The sequence below is a fragment of the Hyperolius riggenbachi genome, chromosome 7 (assembly GCF_040937935.1).
Source record: "Hyperolius riggenbachi isolate aHypRig1 chromosome 7, aHypRig1.pri, whole genome shotgun sequence".
NCBI classification, from domain to species: domain Eukaryota; kingdom Metazoa; phylum Chordata; class Amphibia; order Anura; family Hyperoliidae; genus Hyperolius; species Hyperolius riggenbachi.
Genome location: NC_090652.1, coordinates 83,578,503 through 83,595,158, shown reverse-complemented (window position 1 = coordinate 83,595,158; position 16,656 = coordinate 83,578,503). Strand labels below are relative to the sequence as shown.

Sequence of the window (16,656 nt, the reverse complement as noted above, 5' to 3'; positions counted from 1 at the left end):
TTTTTTTAAGCTTTCTTGGCCCCTGTTGCATGCAACAGAGGTCCCGGGTAAGCAAGGCTATTAGCCCCGTGCACGGAAAAAGCGTGAGTGCCCTAAAGCACCCCCACAAAACGTGCACGAGTAGCCACGGGCCCCACAATGCTGCAGGGCCCTTCCGGTTGTTCCCCGAAGGGAACCTTCCCCCTTTGCCTTCGGCTCAGGGGGTGGCATCCTCCAACACCCGAGGGGTTGGAGGATCCTGAGGTCCTCCGAGGAGGACCCCTACTGCGCCCAGTGGTTACCCAAAGGGCCTGGCCATGTGGCAACCGTGTCCACATGGTCCGGGTGGCTCCCCCGAGAGGGAGCCGGGTGGGAACCGAAGTCCCCGTGCCAGCAAGCTGGCCCCGACCTTGCGGCCGGAGTGATAAAAATTCCGCACTCTCCCTAGCCAAAAGGCCGGGGAGCTGCGTTAGTTGGCGATGCATATGGGCAGTACAGACCAAAGCACCCTACTTCCGCCTGAGATCTGCCACATCTCAGGTTTTTTCAGGTGCACCTGGAGCGCCACTTCCAGGGGCAGTACGCCTAAGCAAAGCCCTCAGCCATTCAGCCTCGACCATGGTACAGATCCATTCTATCAACTCCTGGGAATTACGACCAGGAAGGACACCCTGCCACAGTGCCATCCTTCCAGGTCCCCCCAAAAATTTCAAGAACAGATTTTTTATTTTTTTTTTAAGCTTTCTTGGCCCCTGTTGCATGCAACAGAGGTCCCGGGTAAGCAAGGCTATTAGCCCCGTGCACGGAAAAAGCGTGAGTGCCCTAAAGCACCCCCACAAAACGTGCACGAGTAGCCACGGGCCCCACAATGCTGCAGGGCCCTTCCGGTTGTTCCCCGAAGGGAACCTTCCCCCTTTGCCTTCGGCTCAGGGGGTGGCATCCTCCAACACCCGAGGGGTTGAAGGATCCTGGGGTCCTCCGAGGAGGACCCCTACTGCGCCCAGTGGTTACCCAAAGGGCCTGGCCATGTGGCAACCGTGTCCACATGGTCTGGGTGGCTCCCCCGAGAGGGAGCCGGGTGGGAACCGAAGTCCCCGTGCCAGCAAGCTGGCCCCGACCTTGCGGCCGGAGTGATAAAAATTCCGCACTCTCCCTAGCCAAAAGGCCGGGGAGCTGCGTTAGTTGGTTTTGCATATGGGCAGTACAGACCAAAGCACCCTACTTCCGCCTGAGATCTGCCACATCTCAGGTTTTTTCGGGTGCACCTGGAGCGCCACTTCCAGGGGCAGTACGCCTAAGCAAAGCCCTCAGCCATTCAGCCTCGACCATGGTATAGATCCATTCCATCAACTCCTGGGAATTACGACCAGGAAGGACACCCTGCCACAGTGCCATCCTTCCAGGTCCCCCCAAAAATTTCAAGAACAGATACTACACTTGATCTTAGCCAAAAGGCCGAGAAACGATTACCCTGGGAGAACCACCTTCGTGATCATGGTGTCTCCCCTGCCAGGTAAGTATGAGTTGTTGGCACACTGAGGGAGGTCGCTGGTTAGGACACACTCTACTTAACAGAGGGAGACTTTATAATTGGTAAAAGAGCATTTTATCTGGATTGTACTTTCACACAGTCCACATACCTGTAATGCAGCATACTCTGCTGCACTGAATATTAGTAAGAATTAGATCTAAACATCAATTCTGTGTGAATATGTCACTTTCCCAGAGTGCACTGGGGCAACAAGGATATTTGAATAACATGACATCAGTCAATCTCCCGCCCCCGACTCCTGTTATGGACAAAAGACTGAGCTCTGTAACAATGGGAAGTGCTGCTGCCTTCATAGCAAGCCTCTTACTGCAGCTGTGCGTACTTGCCCGCCACACATGGCTCACCTTACCCTATCGTCCTCTCTGTTGTAGTAGCAGGGAGCAAAATCCCATCTTGCATGATTTTTCCGTACAATGTATATGCTACTTATGCCTACAAAGGCCTCGATTCATAAAAGTGCTGTCGGGAAGGTAACGTCGAGCGGGGAAACACCGCTGTCGGTATTTCCGCCTTCAGGGTGGTAATTCATAAAAATTTTGCTACTTGTGACAGGCGTGCGGAGATATTCCGCTGTAGGCAGGCGTTAGGCTGTCGGGAGACATGCGGAAACAGGAGAAGCAGGCGGAATCCCTCCGTGCGGTGTTCTCTCTGCACCTGCTTGGGAGGTCTGTCCCATTCACTGCACTGTATTCCGCACGCTTCTCGCCACATCAGAGGTAGCGGTAATACCCGTCCGCATACCGCTACCTCTAATCTTTATGAATTGACATTTGTTACTTTTGCTATGATAATCACCGCGCAAGGCGGTGATTGATCACTCTGCTCGCGAATGTCGGCTTTTCATGCGGAAAAAGCCTTTATGAATACATATTTTGCTGTGTGGTCGGTAAAGTGAGGTTTTCTGCATTTCCGAATGCGGGAATGCTTTATGAATCGAGGCCAATTTGTAGAAAAGAATGGCACACTTCACAGATGATCCACTGGAAGACAATTTAAAGTGAACCTTAACCCTGGGCAAAAAAAAAAAGTTTTACTTACCTGGGGCTTCCCCAAGCCCTCTGCAGCCGTCCTGTGCCCTCGCCGCTCCTCAAGTGTGCAACGGTCCCCGTACTGCGCCTGCGTATGACAGCGGGAATGCAAAGAAGAGTACAGGTTGCTGGGGGTCGACTCTGTCGGCCGAAAGCTAAACTAAGCAGTGGTGGGGACCGGAGCACACTTGAAGAGCGCTGAGGGCACAGGACGGCTGCAGGGGGCTTGGGGAAGTGAAACTGTGAGGTAAGGGGACAAAATTTGGCTCCATGATGATGTATAGGAGGCGGAGAACACGAACAGCGGAAATTCATCGGGAACTGTCCGCTGGCGAACCGTTCTGGCCATCTCTAAGTGGCACATAAAAAATGTCCATTAATTTTTTCCTTTTAATGGGGTGGATGACATGGTCACCTCTAAGGAGGCTCCCCTCCCATGTTTTATCCTTGATATCTGCCCTCACCAAAACATCTCTCAAACTTTTACCTTTTTTATATACAACATAGGAAAAGTGAGAAAAACATTTTAGATAACAAAGGGGTTATTTCTTTAGTCTCTCACTCATCTGCCCTCATTTTTCCAAATAGAATTGCTTCCATGCTTCCAAAACCTGTAACTGCATAGAGGAGAAAAAACTCAGTGGCCCATATGCAATTTTTTTTCTCCTGAGTTTTCTCCTAGGAAAAACATGTTCAGCTTCCATTTAAATAACTTTTTAGCACTTTGCAATGGCAACAGTACCAGAAAGTAGGTGAAAAAGTACTGTCAAAATAATTTTGAGTATTTGTTTGCTTGCTGGCAGTTTAAAAGGCATTTTATTTAGAATTTGTGAAAATATCACCTGGGAGAAAACTCAGGTGAAAAAGTGAATTGCATATGGGCCAGTATGAGAAAAAGTCATCCAAACCAGTTCTTTCTCACACTGCTGGAAGAGCTAATAATTGCCTGGCTGTGCTGTGAAAATTGAATGAGAAAATCGTCTGGTTTTAACACTCACCAGCATTTAAAACGGGTGAGATTTATATTTGCTTAGTGCAGTCCCAAAAATGCTGGACTCCTCTGATCTTTATTCTTCACAGAAACAAAATACTGTCCCCTACTTACAAACAGGTTCTGTTCTGGGCGATTGATTGTAAATTGAATTTGTTTGTAAGTTGAGTCATGTATTAAACATGGTGAAACGTGGATAAATTACTTACTTTCGGCAACGTATAGTATAAACTATGTTTTCTGGTTGTTTTGAATGAGCTTTTAACCTGCCTAGCCTGGCAAAAGCTTTATGGAGATGAAGATTTCATTTTTCAGCACGACCTGGCACCTGCTCACAGTGCCAAAACCACTGGTAAATGGTTTACTGACCATGGTATTACTGTGCTCCATTGGCCTGCCAAATCTCCTGACCTGAACCCCATAGAGAATCTGTGGGATATTGTGAAGAGAAAGTTGAGAGACGCAAGACCCAACACTCTGGATGAGCTTAAGGCCGCTATCGAAGCATCCTGGGCCTCCATAACACCTGAGCAGTGCCACAGGCTGATTGCCTCCATGCCACGCCGCATTGAAGGAGTCATTCTGCAAAAGGATTCCCGACCAAGTATTGAGTGCATAACTGAACATAATTATTTGAAGGTTGACTTTTTTTGTTTTAAAAACACTTTTCTTTTATTGGTCGGATGAAATATGCTAATTTTTTGAGACAGGAATTTGGGGTTTTCATGAGCTGTATGCCAAAATCATCAATATTAAAACAATAAAATGCTTGAACTACTTCAGTTGTGTGTAATAAAATATATGAAAGTCTGTTTATCAGTACATTACAGAAAATAATGAACTTTATCACAATATGCTATTTTTTTTAGAAAATCCTGTATATGCAATTTTTTTTTTCTCCTGAGTTTTCTCCTAGGAGAAAAATTTTCAACTTCAATTTAAATAACTTTTTAGCACTTTGCAATGGAAAAAGTACCAAAAAAGTAGGTGAAAAAGTGCTGACAAAATAATTTTGATTATTTGTTTGCTTGCTGGCGATTTAAAAGGCATTTTATTTAGAAGTTGTGAAAATATCACCTGGGAGAAAACTCAGGTGAAAAAGTGAATTGCATATGGGCCAGTATGAGAAAAAATCATCCAAACCAGTTCTTTCTCACACTGCTGGAAGAGCTAATAATTGCCTGGCTGTGCTGTGAAAAGTGAATTAGGAGATTTAAAAATCGGCTGGTTTTAACACTCACCAGCATTTCAAACTGGTGAGATATATATTTGCTTAGTGCAGTCCCAAAAATGCTGGACACCTCTGATCTTTATTCTTCACAGAAACACAATACTGTCCCCTACTTACAGACAGGTTCCATTCTGGGAGATGGATTGTAAATTGAATTTGTTTGTAAGTTGAGTCATGTATTAAACATGATGAAGATAAAAGATTTACTTTCAGACAACTCTGGATTTGGACATACAGTATAAACTGTGTTTTCTGGTTGTTTTGAATGTGCTTTTAAAGTGTTTATAAACTACTTATAACAGTTTATATAAATATGGTATATTTTGTACATGAAGCCAACTTTGTATCTCTGAAATGTTGTAACTGGAGTTGTTTGTAAATAGGGGACTGTCTGTAATAGAAAATTTGATGGCGTAACTAAAACCTAAACAAAATCAGTACCAGTGTCAGAAATCCTGCTTTTTTGTATTGAAAATGAGATGTGTGTGTTGGCGAGGAGGGTTTAATAAAGTTGCAAGAATTTACAGAATAGATAAATGAATTAAATAAGTAATAATGCAGTCTTTGACATTAATGGAAATAAATTAGTGTAGTTGACGTTGCGGAATAATTCTGCATGCCATCTCACGGTCAATATTCGATGAGCCTGTTCACAGTACTCCACTGTACTGATCACATTATTCTACCTCGCTATATGAAAGCTTTTATGTTCAGTCCCCATTGCAGTTCACAATCATAGCACGTGTGTTATTACTGTGAATCCAGTCTACTGAAGCACCCAGAATCTTCCTCAGACTTAAATCCTGTAGACTGACATCGTTTGGAACACACAGCTTAAATACACTGGACATTCTGGAACTGAACTATGGCCCAGAAGAAACTTGCACAGCTGGACAGTGACAATATGTCCAGTGTATATAAGCTGAGGGTTCTGAGTCTAAATGATGTCAGTATTTAGGAATCAAGTCTGAGGAAGGCTTCATAGCCACAAGCTTACTGCTTTTCTGCTAACGTAGCCATCATATGGTATTATCCTGATTCAAAACATCTTGCTTTTTCTAATGGCTAGCAGAGTACTATACTCCACTTCCCCATTTCTTAATGCTATTATTAACCAGCAATGATCAGGGGAAAGCGCGAACGCAGTCCCCCACTACCACAAATTATGCAGTCGAGTTTCCCGCATTTGGGGAAATCGCAGGGGTCAACCCACCCGGAGTGCAATGGATGAGCCTCACCCTGGGAGAACCACCTTCGTGATCATGGTGTCTCCCCTGCCAGGTAAGTATGAGTTGTTGGCACACTGAGGGAGGTTGCTGGTTAGGACACACCCTACTCAACAGAGGGAGACTTTATAACTGGTAAAAGAGCTTTTTATCTGGATTGTACTTTCACACAGTCCACATACCCATAAAGCAGCATACTCTGCTGCACTGAACATTAGTAAGAATTAGATCTAAACATCAAGTCTGTGTAAATATGTCACTTTCCCAGAGTGCACTGGGGCAACGAGGATATTTGAATAACATGACGTCAGTCAAGCTCCCGCCCCGTTAAGGACAAAAGACCACGACTCCTGTTATGGACAAAAGACTGAGCTCTGTAACAATTGGAAGTGCTGCTGCCTTCATAGCAAGCCTCTTACTGCAGCTGTGCCTACTTGCCCTCACCAAAACATCTCTCAAACTTTTACCTTTTATTATACACAAAAGAGGAAAAGTGAGAAAAATATTTTAGATAACAAAGGGGCTATTTCTTTAGTCTCTCACTCATCTGCCCTCGTTTTGCCAAATAGAATTGCTTTCATGCTTCCAAAACCTGTAACTGCATAGAGCAGAAAAAACTCAGTGGCCTATATGCAATTTTTTTCTCCTAAGTTTTCTTCTAGGTCTAGGAGGAAAATTTTCAGCTTCAATTTAAATAACTTTTTAGCACTTTGCAATGGCAAAAGTACCAGAAAGTAGGTGAAAAAGTACTGTCAAAATTATTTTGTGTATTTGTTTGCTTGCTGGCGATTTAAAAGGCATTTTATTTAGAATTTGTGAAAATATCACCTGGGAGAAAACTCAGGTAAAAAAGTGAATTGCATATGTGCCAGTATGAGAAAAAGTCATCCAAACCAGTTCTTTCTCACACTGCTGGAAGAGCTAATAATTGCCTGGCTGTGCTGTGAAAATTGAATGAGAAAATCGTCTGGTTTTAACACTCACCAGCATTTAAAACGGGTGAGATTTATATTTGCTTAGTGCAGTCCCAAAAATGCTGAACACCTCTGATCTTTAATCTTCACAGAAACTAAATACTGTCCCCTACTTACAAACAGGTTCTGTTCTGGGAGATTGATTGTAAATTGAATTTGTTTGTAAATTGAGTCATGTATTAAACATGGTGAAACGTGGATAAATTACTTACTTTCGGCAACGTATAGTATAAACTATGTTTTCTGGTTGTTTTGAATGAGCTTTTAACCTGCCTGTCCTGGCAAAAGCTTTATGGAGATGAAGATTTCATTTTTCAGCACGACCTGGCACCTGCTCACAGTGCCAAAACCACTGGTAAATGGTTTACTGAACATGGTATTACTGTGCTCAATTGGCCTGCCAACTCTCCTGACCTGAACCCCATAGAGAATCTGTGGGATATTGTGAAGAGAAAGTTGAGAGACGCAAGGTGAAAAAGTGAATTGCATATGGGCCAGTATGAGAAAAAGTCATCCAAACCAGTTCTTTCTTACACTGCTGGAAGAGCTAATAATTGCCTGGCTGTGCTGTGAAGATTGAATTAGGAGAAAATTGCCTGGTTTTAACTCTCACCAGCATTTTAAACGGGTGAGATTTATATTTGCTTAGTGCAGTCCCAAAAATGCTGGACACCTCTGATCTTTAATCTTCACAGAAACACAATACTGTCCCCTAATTACAAACAGGTTCCATTCTGGGAGATGGATTGTAAATTGAATTTGTTTGTAAGTTTTTCTTTCTGACGTTTTTCCTGCCTTTCTGTCTATGTACCGCTCCATCGTGCCAAACCCAATTCCAGGCTTGACGCAGTCATGCTTGGCGAAATAAAAGGATTCTGATTTTGATTCTAAAGTTGAGTCATGTATTAAACATGTCGAAACGTGGATAAATTATTTACTTTCGGCAACATATAGTATAAACTGTTTTCTGGTTGTTTTGAATTAGCTTTTAAAGTGTTTTTTTATACTATTTATAACAGTTTATACAAATATGGTATATTTTGTACATGAAGACAACTTTGTATCTCTGAAATGTTGTAACTGGAGTTGTTTGTAAATAGGGGACTGTCTGTAATAGAAAATCTGATGGCGTAACTAAAACTTAAACAAAATCAGTACCAGTGTCAGAAATCCTGCTTTTTGTATTGAAACCGAGATGTGTGTGTTGGGGAGGAGGGTTTAATAAAGTTGCAAGAATTTACGTAATACACAAATCAAGTAAATGAGTAATAATGCAGTCTTTGTTATTAATGGAAATAAATTAGTGTAGTTGACGTTGCGGAATAATTCTGCATGCCATCTCAAGGTCAATATTCGATGAGCCTGTTCACAGTACTCCACTGTACTGATCACATTATTCTACCTCGCTATATGAAAGCTTTTATGTTCAGTCCCCATTGCAGTTCACAATCATAGCATGTGTGTTATTACTGTGAATCCAGTCTACTGAAGCACCCAGAATCTTCCTCAGACTTAAATCCTGTAGACTGACATCGTTTGGAACACACAGCTTAAATACACTGGACATTCTGAAACTGAACTATGGCCCAGAAGAAACTTGCACAGCTGGACAGTGACAATATGTCCAGTGTATATGTTACGGCCAGAACCCGAAGTGTGGCCACTTTGCGTTCTGGCCGGCCACTTCGGGTTCTGGCCGGCCAAAGTGCGAACTGGCCGCTGCGCTGCGGCCAATGTTAGAAATGGAATGTTTCCCCTCGCAAGATTAATGTGTTTTCTGGCCGTCTCTGGCCAAATGTTGCAAAAAGTTTTAAAATTTAATAAAATGAACCTGGCGGCTTCCGTTCTCTCTCCTCCCCCCTGCCTCCTCTCCTCCCCAATACTAGCAGCCGGATGAGGGGGGGGACATGTGTCCCCCAGAGTCATTCGTCATGGCAGGCAATCCTGCCATTCCTGCCGAGCGGATGCTGGCAGAAGCGATGTCTGCAGCCTCCCCGCTCTGCTTCCCTGCAGCCACGGTACGACTCTGGGGGGACTCGCGTGTCCCCCCCCCCCCACACCTCCCGCAGCGCCCATAGGAGAAAGAGAGGCAGGGGGAGGAGAGATAGCTGAAGCCGGCGGCTTTAGCCGCTAATTGCCGCCGGCTTCATATCATTAACTAAACTAACTTTTTGCTACATTTGGCCAGAGACGGCCAGAAAAACACATTAATCTTGCGAGGGGAAACATTTCATTCCTCACATTGGCCGCAGCGCAGCGGCCAGTTCGCACTTTGGCCGGCCAGAACCCGAAGTGGCCGGCCAGAACGCGAAGTGGCCACACTTCGGGTTCTGGCCGTAACATATATAAGCTGTGGGTTCTGAGTCTAAATGATGTCAGTATTTAGGAATCAAGTCTGAGGAAGGCTTCATAGCCACAAGCTTACTGCTTTTCTGCTAACGTAGCCATCATATGGTATTATCCTGATTGAAACCGTCTTCCTTTTTCTAATGGCTAACACAGTACTATACTCCACTTCCCTATTTCTTAATGCTATTATTAACCAGCACTGATCAGGGGAAAGCGCGAACGCAGTCCCCCACTACCACAAATTATGCAGTCGAGTTTCCCGCATTTGGGGAAATCGCAGGGGTCAACCCACCCGGAGTGCAATGGATGAGCCTCACCCTGGGAGAACCACCTTCGTGATCATGGTGTCTCCCCTGCCAGGTAAGTATGAGTTGTTGGCACACTGAGGGAGGTCGCTGGTTAGGACACACACTACTGAACAGAGGGAGACTTTATAACTGGTAAAAGAGCATTTTATCTTGATTGTACTTTCTCACAGTCCACATACCCGTAATGCAGCATACTCTGCTACACTGAACATTAGTAAGAATTAGATCTAAACATCAAGTCTGTGTAAATATGTCACTTTCCCAGAGTGCACTGGGGCAACGAGGATATTTGAATAACATGACGTCAGTCAAGCTCCCGCCCCCGACTCCTGTTATGGACAAAAGACTGAGCTCTGTAACAATTGGAAGTGCTGCTGTCTTCATAGCAAGCCTCTTACTGCAGCTGTGTGTACTTGCCTGCCTTCCATGGCTCACATTACGCTATAGTCCTCTCTGTTGTAGTAGCAGGAAGCAAAATCCCATCTTGCGTGACTTTTCCATACAATGGCTATCATTCATAAAGAGGCTGTCGGTAAGGGGAATCAGTGCGGGAAAACACCGCTGGCGGTATTTTAGACTTCTGGGTGGGCATTCACAGAAAAGTATCCATGTGCGGTAGCACTGCGGAGATTCCCCGAACTAGGCTGGCGATAGGCAGGCGGTAGGCAGGTGGAGACACAGAAGCTGCAGAGTTGATACATTTCTCCGTGTTCCGCTCTGCTGCAGCTGCCTGGGAGGTCTGTGTGTCTCCATTCACTTGCATTGGTATCGCCACATCAGAGGGAGCGGGACTTCCCGACCTGACACCGCTTGCGGTGTTCTTCATGAATGAACATTTTGCTACATTTGTTCCGATAATCACCGCACAAGGCGGTGATTTATCACTCTGCTCGTTAGTGTCATTTTTTCATGCGGAAAGAGCCTTTATGAATGCTGACTTTGCCGAGTGGTCGGTAAAGTCAGCTGTTTTTAGCATTTCCGCATGCGGAAATGCTTTATGAATGATAGCCAATGTACAGGATCTTCTCAAAAAATTAGCATTTTGTGATAAAGTTCATTATTTTCTGTAATGTACTGATAAACATTAGACTTTCATATTTTTTACATTCATTACACTACAACTGAAGTCGTTCAAGCCTTTTATTGTTTTAATATTGATGATTTTGGCATACAGCTCATGAAAACCCAAAATTCCTATAAAAAAAATTAGCATATTTCCTCCGACCAATAAAAGAAAAGCGTTTTTAAAACAAAAAAATAAAGCAGAGGGACACCAAGAGCCCCAATAGTGTAATTTGTCTTGGGGACAACAAAATAAATGAGAAGTTAAAATTATACTTACAAACCAGGGTTACCAATAGGCAACCACTGTATAGGCAGGTGGGGTGAACAATCCTGACCCCACTCAGGAATAAAAAGTCGCTCTCTGTAGACAGGAAAATAGGGTAACAACCCTCCACCCAGGGTGGACTCAATGCAGTGTACAAGATACAGAGGCGCCAAAAGAATAAAAGGTAATTAAATGAACTTAAAAAACCAACTGGTTAAACAGAGGAGGCAGCGGTGGTCTTACCCCCTCCAAACAGACACAGGCAAGGACTGCGATTCAGACAGTCAACAATTTATTCGGAACTCCAAAAAACAATGCAACGCGTTTCACGGGCCATACATCCCGCTTCCTCAGGCAAAATACAGTAGGAGTCACAGCATCTGTATTATATCAGCGAATAAATTGTTGACTGTCTGAATCGCAGTCCTTGCCTGTGTCTGTTTGGAGGGGGTAAGACCACCGCTGCCTCCTCTGTTTAACCAGTTGGTTTTTTAAGTTCATTTAATTACCTTTTATTCTTTTGGCGCCTCTGTATCTTGTACACTTAAAACAAAAAAAGTCAACCTTCAAATAATTATGTTCAATTATGCACTCAATACTTGGTCAGTAATCCTTTTGCAGAAATGACTGCTTCAATGCGGCGTGGCATGGAGGCAATCAGCCTGTGGCACTGCTCAGGTGTTATGGAGGCCCAGGATGCTTCGATAGCGGCCTTAGGCTCATCCAGAGTGTTGGGTCTTGCGTCTCTCAACTTTCTCTTCACAATATCCCACAGATTCTCTATGGGGTTCAGGTCAGGAGAGTTGGCAGGCCAATTGAGCACAGTAATACCATGGTCCGTAAACCATTTACCAGTGGTTTTGGCACTGTGAGAAGGTGCAAGGTCGTGCTGAAAAATGAAATTTTCATCTCCATAAAGCCTTTCAGCTGTTCGCGGAGAACGCGAACAGTGGAAATTCACCGGGAACTGTCCGCTGGCGAACCGTTTGGGCGATCTCTAAGTGGCACATAAAAAATTTCCATTAATTTTTTTCCTTTTAATGGGGTGGATGACATGGTCACCTCTAAGGAGGCTTGGACAGTTCTGGCAGCTAAGACAAGGGAAGGTACCCATCCTCCTCGGGACAAAGACGGGATACCCTTCCCACCCCTTCCCATGTTTTATCCTTGATATCTGCCCTCACCAAAACATCTCTCAAACTTTTACCTTTTTTATACACAAAATAGGAAAAGTGAGAAAAACATTTTAGATAACAAAGGGGCTATTTCTTTAGTCTCTCACTCATCTGCCCTCATCTTGCCAAATAGAATTGCTTCCATTCTTCCAAAACCTGTAACTGCATAGAGAAGAAGAAACTCAGTGGCCCATATGCAATTTTTTTTCTCCTGAGTTTTCTCCTAGGAGAAACATTTTCAGCTTCAATTTAAATAACTTTTTAGCACTTTGCAATGGCAACATGACCAGAAAGTAGGTGAAAAAGTACTGTCAAAATTATTTTGCGTATTTGTTTGCTTGCTGGCGATTTAAAAGGCATTTTATTTAGAAGTTGTGAAAATATCACCTGGGAGAAAACTCAGGTGAAAAAGTAAATTGCATATGGGCCAGTATGAGAAAAAGTCATCCAAACCAGTTCTTTCTCACATTGCTGGAAGAGCTAATAATTGCCTGGCTGTGCTGTGAAGATTGAATTAGGAGATTTAAAAATCGGCTGCTTTGAACACTCACCAGCATTTAAAACTGGTGAGATTTATATTTGCTTAGTGCAGTCCCAAAAATGCTGGACACCTCTGATCTTTATTCTTCACAGAAAAACAATACTGTCCCCTAATTACAGACAGGTTCTGTTCTGGGAGATGGATTGTAAATTGAATTTTTTTGTACCTTGAGTCATGTATTATTATTATTATTATTGATTTATAAAGCGCCAACATATTCCGTGGCGCTGTACAAAGTAAGTATTAAACATGAAACGTAGATAAATGATTTACTTTCAAACAACTTTGGATTTGGACATACAGTATAAACTATGTTTTCTGGTTGTTTTGAATGTGCTCTTAAAGTGTTTTAAACTACGTATAACAGTTTATATAAATATGGTATATTTTGTACATGAAGCCAACTTTGTATCTCTGAAATGTTGTAACTGGAGTTGTTTGTAAATAGGGGACTGTCTGTAATAGAAAATATGATGGCGTAACTAAAACTTAAACAAAATCAGTACCAGTGTCAGAAATCCTGCTTTTTGTATTAAAACTGAGATGTGTGTTTTGGGGAGGAGGGTTTAATAAAGTTTAGTAAAGTTTGATAAAGAATTTACATAATACACAAATCAAGTAAATGAGTAATAATGCAGTCTTTGTTATTAATGGAAATAAATTAGTGTAGTTGACCTTGCATCAGTTGTGTTGCGGAATAATTCTGCATGCCATCTCACGGTCAATATCCGATGAGCCTGTTCACAGTACTGCATTGTAACTGATCACATTATTCTACCTCACTATATGAAGGCTTTTATGTTCCGTCCCCATTGCAGTTCACAATCATAGCACGTGTTATTACTGTGAATCCAGTCTACTGAAGCACCAAGAACCTTCCTCAGACTTAAATCCTGTAGACTGACATCGTTTGGAACACACAGCTTAAATACACTGGACATTCTGGAACTGAAATAAGGCCCAGAAGAAACTTGCACAGCTGGACAGTGACAAATGTCTTTATTAGTACAAAATCTGTAAAAGTGGGAAAGCAGGAATTCCTCCTGAACTACAATTGTTTTGTGTTTGATGGGCATTTTTACCGCCAGGCCAGGGGCATGTCAATGGGGGTATCCTGCGCTCTGGCCTATGCGTGCCTCCATTTGGGACTTTGGGAGCGGCAGGATGTGTACCCTATGTGCCTCTTCCAGGAGCATGTAAGGCTCTGGCTGAGGTACATAGATGACGTGGCCCTGGTCTGGCGGGGCACAAAAGAGACTTTGTATACATTTGTTGATTCCTTGGATCACAGGTGTCGAACTCCAGGCCTGAAGGGCCATATCCATGCCAGTGTTTAGGATGGACTGAGAAAGAGGAATGTGTTCTACCTGATTGTCCACACCTTTCCTGATTCAGACCCATCAATGAATTTGAGCTGTCTCAGAAATGTGTGAGGACCTCGGCCCTCGAAGGACCGGTTTGACATCCCTGCCTTAGATCATAGATCATAATGAATGAAATTTGAGTAACACATATACATGGGATGAAAAAGAAATTTCCTTCCTGGATCTCATGATCAGGAAGGAAGATGACCAACTAACTACTAGAACTTACAGAAAGCCTACGGCAGGCAACACTCTGCTCCACTTCAGGAGTCACCATCTGTCCAGAGTTGCAGTTGCAGAGGAGATTTGAAGTAAGAGGGTATCCAAGTAAATTGGTGGAACAAGAAAAAGAAAGAATTAGATCAAAACCAAGAAAGGAGATTTTAGAAAACATAAAGATGAGAAGAGGAAATAATGGAAATAAGTCCAATGAACCACTTAGGTTAGTGACAACATACGGCTCCCATTGGGGGGGGGTCTAAGAGAATTGCTACAAAAACACTGGCATGTATTGATGTTAGATGAAAAAATAAAAATGTATGTGGGAGAGAGACCATTTTTGACAGCTAGGAGGGCCCAAAATTTGAAAAGTGAATTGGTCAGGTCTGAATACAACAGCATAAAAAATGGCACATGGTTACAAGAGTATCCAAGGAGCAAAGAAATGTTCAGTTGCGGAAACTGTAAAGTTTGTAAATGCGTAGAAAGAACAAAGTCCTTTAGAAATGCAAAAAACACCAAACAGTATGAGATAAGGGTCTTGATAACCGGTGCAACGGAAAGAGTGGTCTACTCAATAGAGTGCCCCTGTGGGTTACTCTACATAGGAAAGACAAAAAGAAAATTAGGAAAAAAGAATTGGGGAACACCTCACTAATATTGAAGAAGCAGATAAAGATAGCCCCCGGGGACAACATTTTCAGGACTTTCATAATGGACAACCAAAAGGGCTACGGTTCAAAGGAATTATAAAACAAAAGGTGTCTAATAGAGGTGGCGACATAGAAAATGAACTGTACAAAATTGAAGCTACCTGGATCTATAGATTGGGCACTTTGATCCCCAAGGGACTAAACTCCGACTTTAATCTAGCCTATTTTCTGTGAAATGAGATGAGTGGAACTAAATGCTATACTAAATCCATAAGAATCACATAAAGGAGAAGATGAGACCTGTCCGCATGGTTTGACTTGGTGACATATACATTTTCAGTCACACTGCTGGTGTGAATCGCTTCCAAATATCCCTTTGTCTTCCCCTTCTTTCTCCTGTCAGAGCAGATATCTATAAGTGTGTAGACAAAATCTGCCAGTGCAAAGTGACAAGATCCATAATCTGCAGGACATGGAAGTGGAGATCGCGCTGTGAGCAATGAATATGCATGAGGGGGCGACCCTCATTTCTCCAAACCATCCCCAGGAACTGATAAGACAGCCTACTATTCCCATACAGCCTTCGTCTGCTTTAAGAAAGCCCCAGTGGGAGGGGCGAAACGCGTCAGCAGGAAGGGAGGAGCAGGAGTGAGCGCCCACGTGACCCTGCACAGGCTGCACCATAGACGCCAGCACGGCGGACTTCGCTGAATAGCGGTGGATTACAAAAACAAAAGGCGCCGGCTACCTGAAAGGCAAGTGGCGGAGCTCGCTGATTACCTAGCTGATTACACCACTGAAGACTACAGATGCGGTTGATCCGTACATAGCTGTAATCAATACCACCGGAATGACTGGATACACAGACGCAGGAGTCGTAAGTATACATACAGAAGGGGATGTGGAAATATGTAACACTGTCAAGTGCTTTGTGACAAAACTTTGAAGGCTAGAAAGTCATAAGCAATTGTCCAACGTGCACACTTTGGTAGTGGATCACTAGTGAGTGCTCACCTCATTTAACATGATACAAGACCAACCGCATGTTATATATTGAAGCATAAAAGAATGATATAAGGACTATTGAAGTGTACAGAGAAAAATTACATAACCCCCCAGGATACTCAAGACCTTTTTGCACTCTGCAATGTGCATGCAGCTGCTTTTTTGAGGCCTCTTGGTGTGCGCAGGTGGTGGGTCCACACACAGCCAGACCAAACGGGTCGCAGAAGCGATTAGCAGAGGCTGATGCTGGGCGATCGCTATATGCATTAACCCATTAGTGGCTAGTGGAAAAAACATGATTATATGTGTAGGAGCGTTCCCTCCTGTTCTGAGAGGGTTTTAATGGGTGAACTGGCTGCTTTCCCACTTTTACAGATTTTGTGCTAATAAAGTTATTCATTATGCACATGTAGGGTCACTTGACTTTATTTTTCAAGTATTCAAATTAACAGGTTGGCCCTCCTCATTGAATAGTGCATATTCTAATTAATCTGCTCACAATTTTTCTATATACTGATTACAGTGACAAATGTCCAGTGTATATAAGCTGTGGGTTCTATATCCGAGGTTCTCAGCGTGTGGTACCCGTACCCCAGGGGGTACTTCCGATGGTTCCAGGGGGTACTCGGCCTTGATATACTTAACCTATTTTGGTTCCTGGACGTAGTTTCTACGTCCAGGAACCATGCGCGCTACCGCGGCTGATCGCGCGTGCACGCACACTCCCGGCC

General features: G+C 43.4%; 2 non-coding genes and 1 pseudogene across 2 annotated transcripts; all 3 read right to left on the bottom strand.

The window, feature by feature from the left end:
- Positions 1–1,314: 1,314 nt before the first annotated feature.
- Positions 1,315–1,446, bottom strand: LOC137526265 (U2 spliceosomal RNA; annotated as a pseudogene).
- Positions 1,447–5,906: 4,460 nt separating this feature from the next.
- Positions 5,907–6,070, bottom strand: LOC137526248 (U1 spliceosomal RNA). The gene has a single exon (XR_011023089.1). It is a non-coding gene; the product is annotated as a U1 spliceosomal RNA (small nuclear RNA).
- Positions 6,071–9,534: 3,464 nt separating this feature from the next.
- On the bottom strand, positions 9,535–9,698 carry LOC137526237 (U1 spliceosomal RNA). Its single transcript, XR_011023078.1, has one exon. It is a non-coding gene; the product is annotated as a U1 spliceosomal RNA (small nuclear RNA).
- Positions 9,699–16,656: the final 6,958 nt, after the last annotated feature.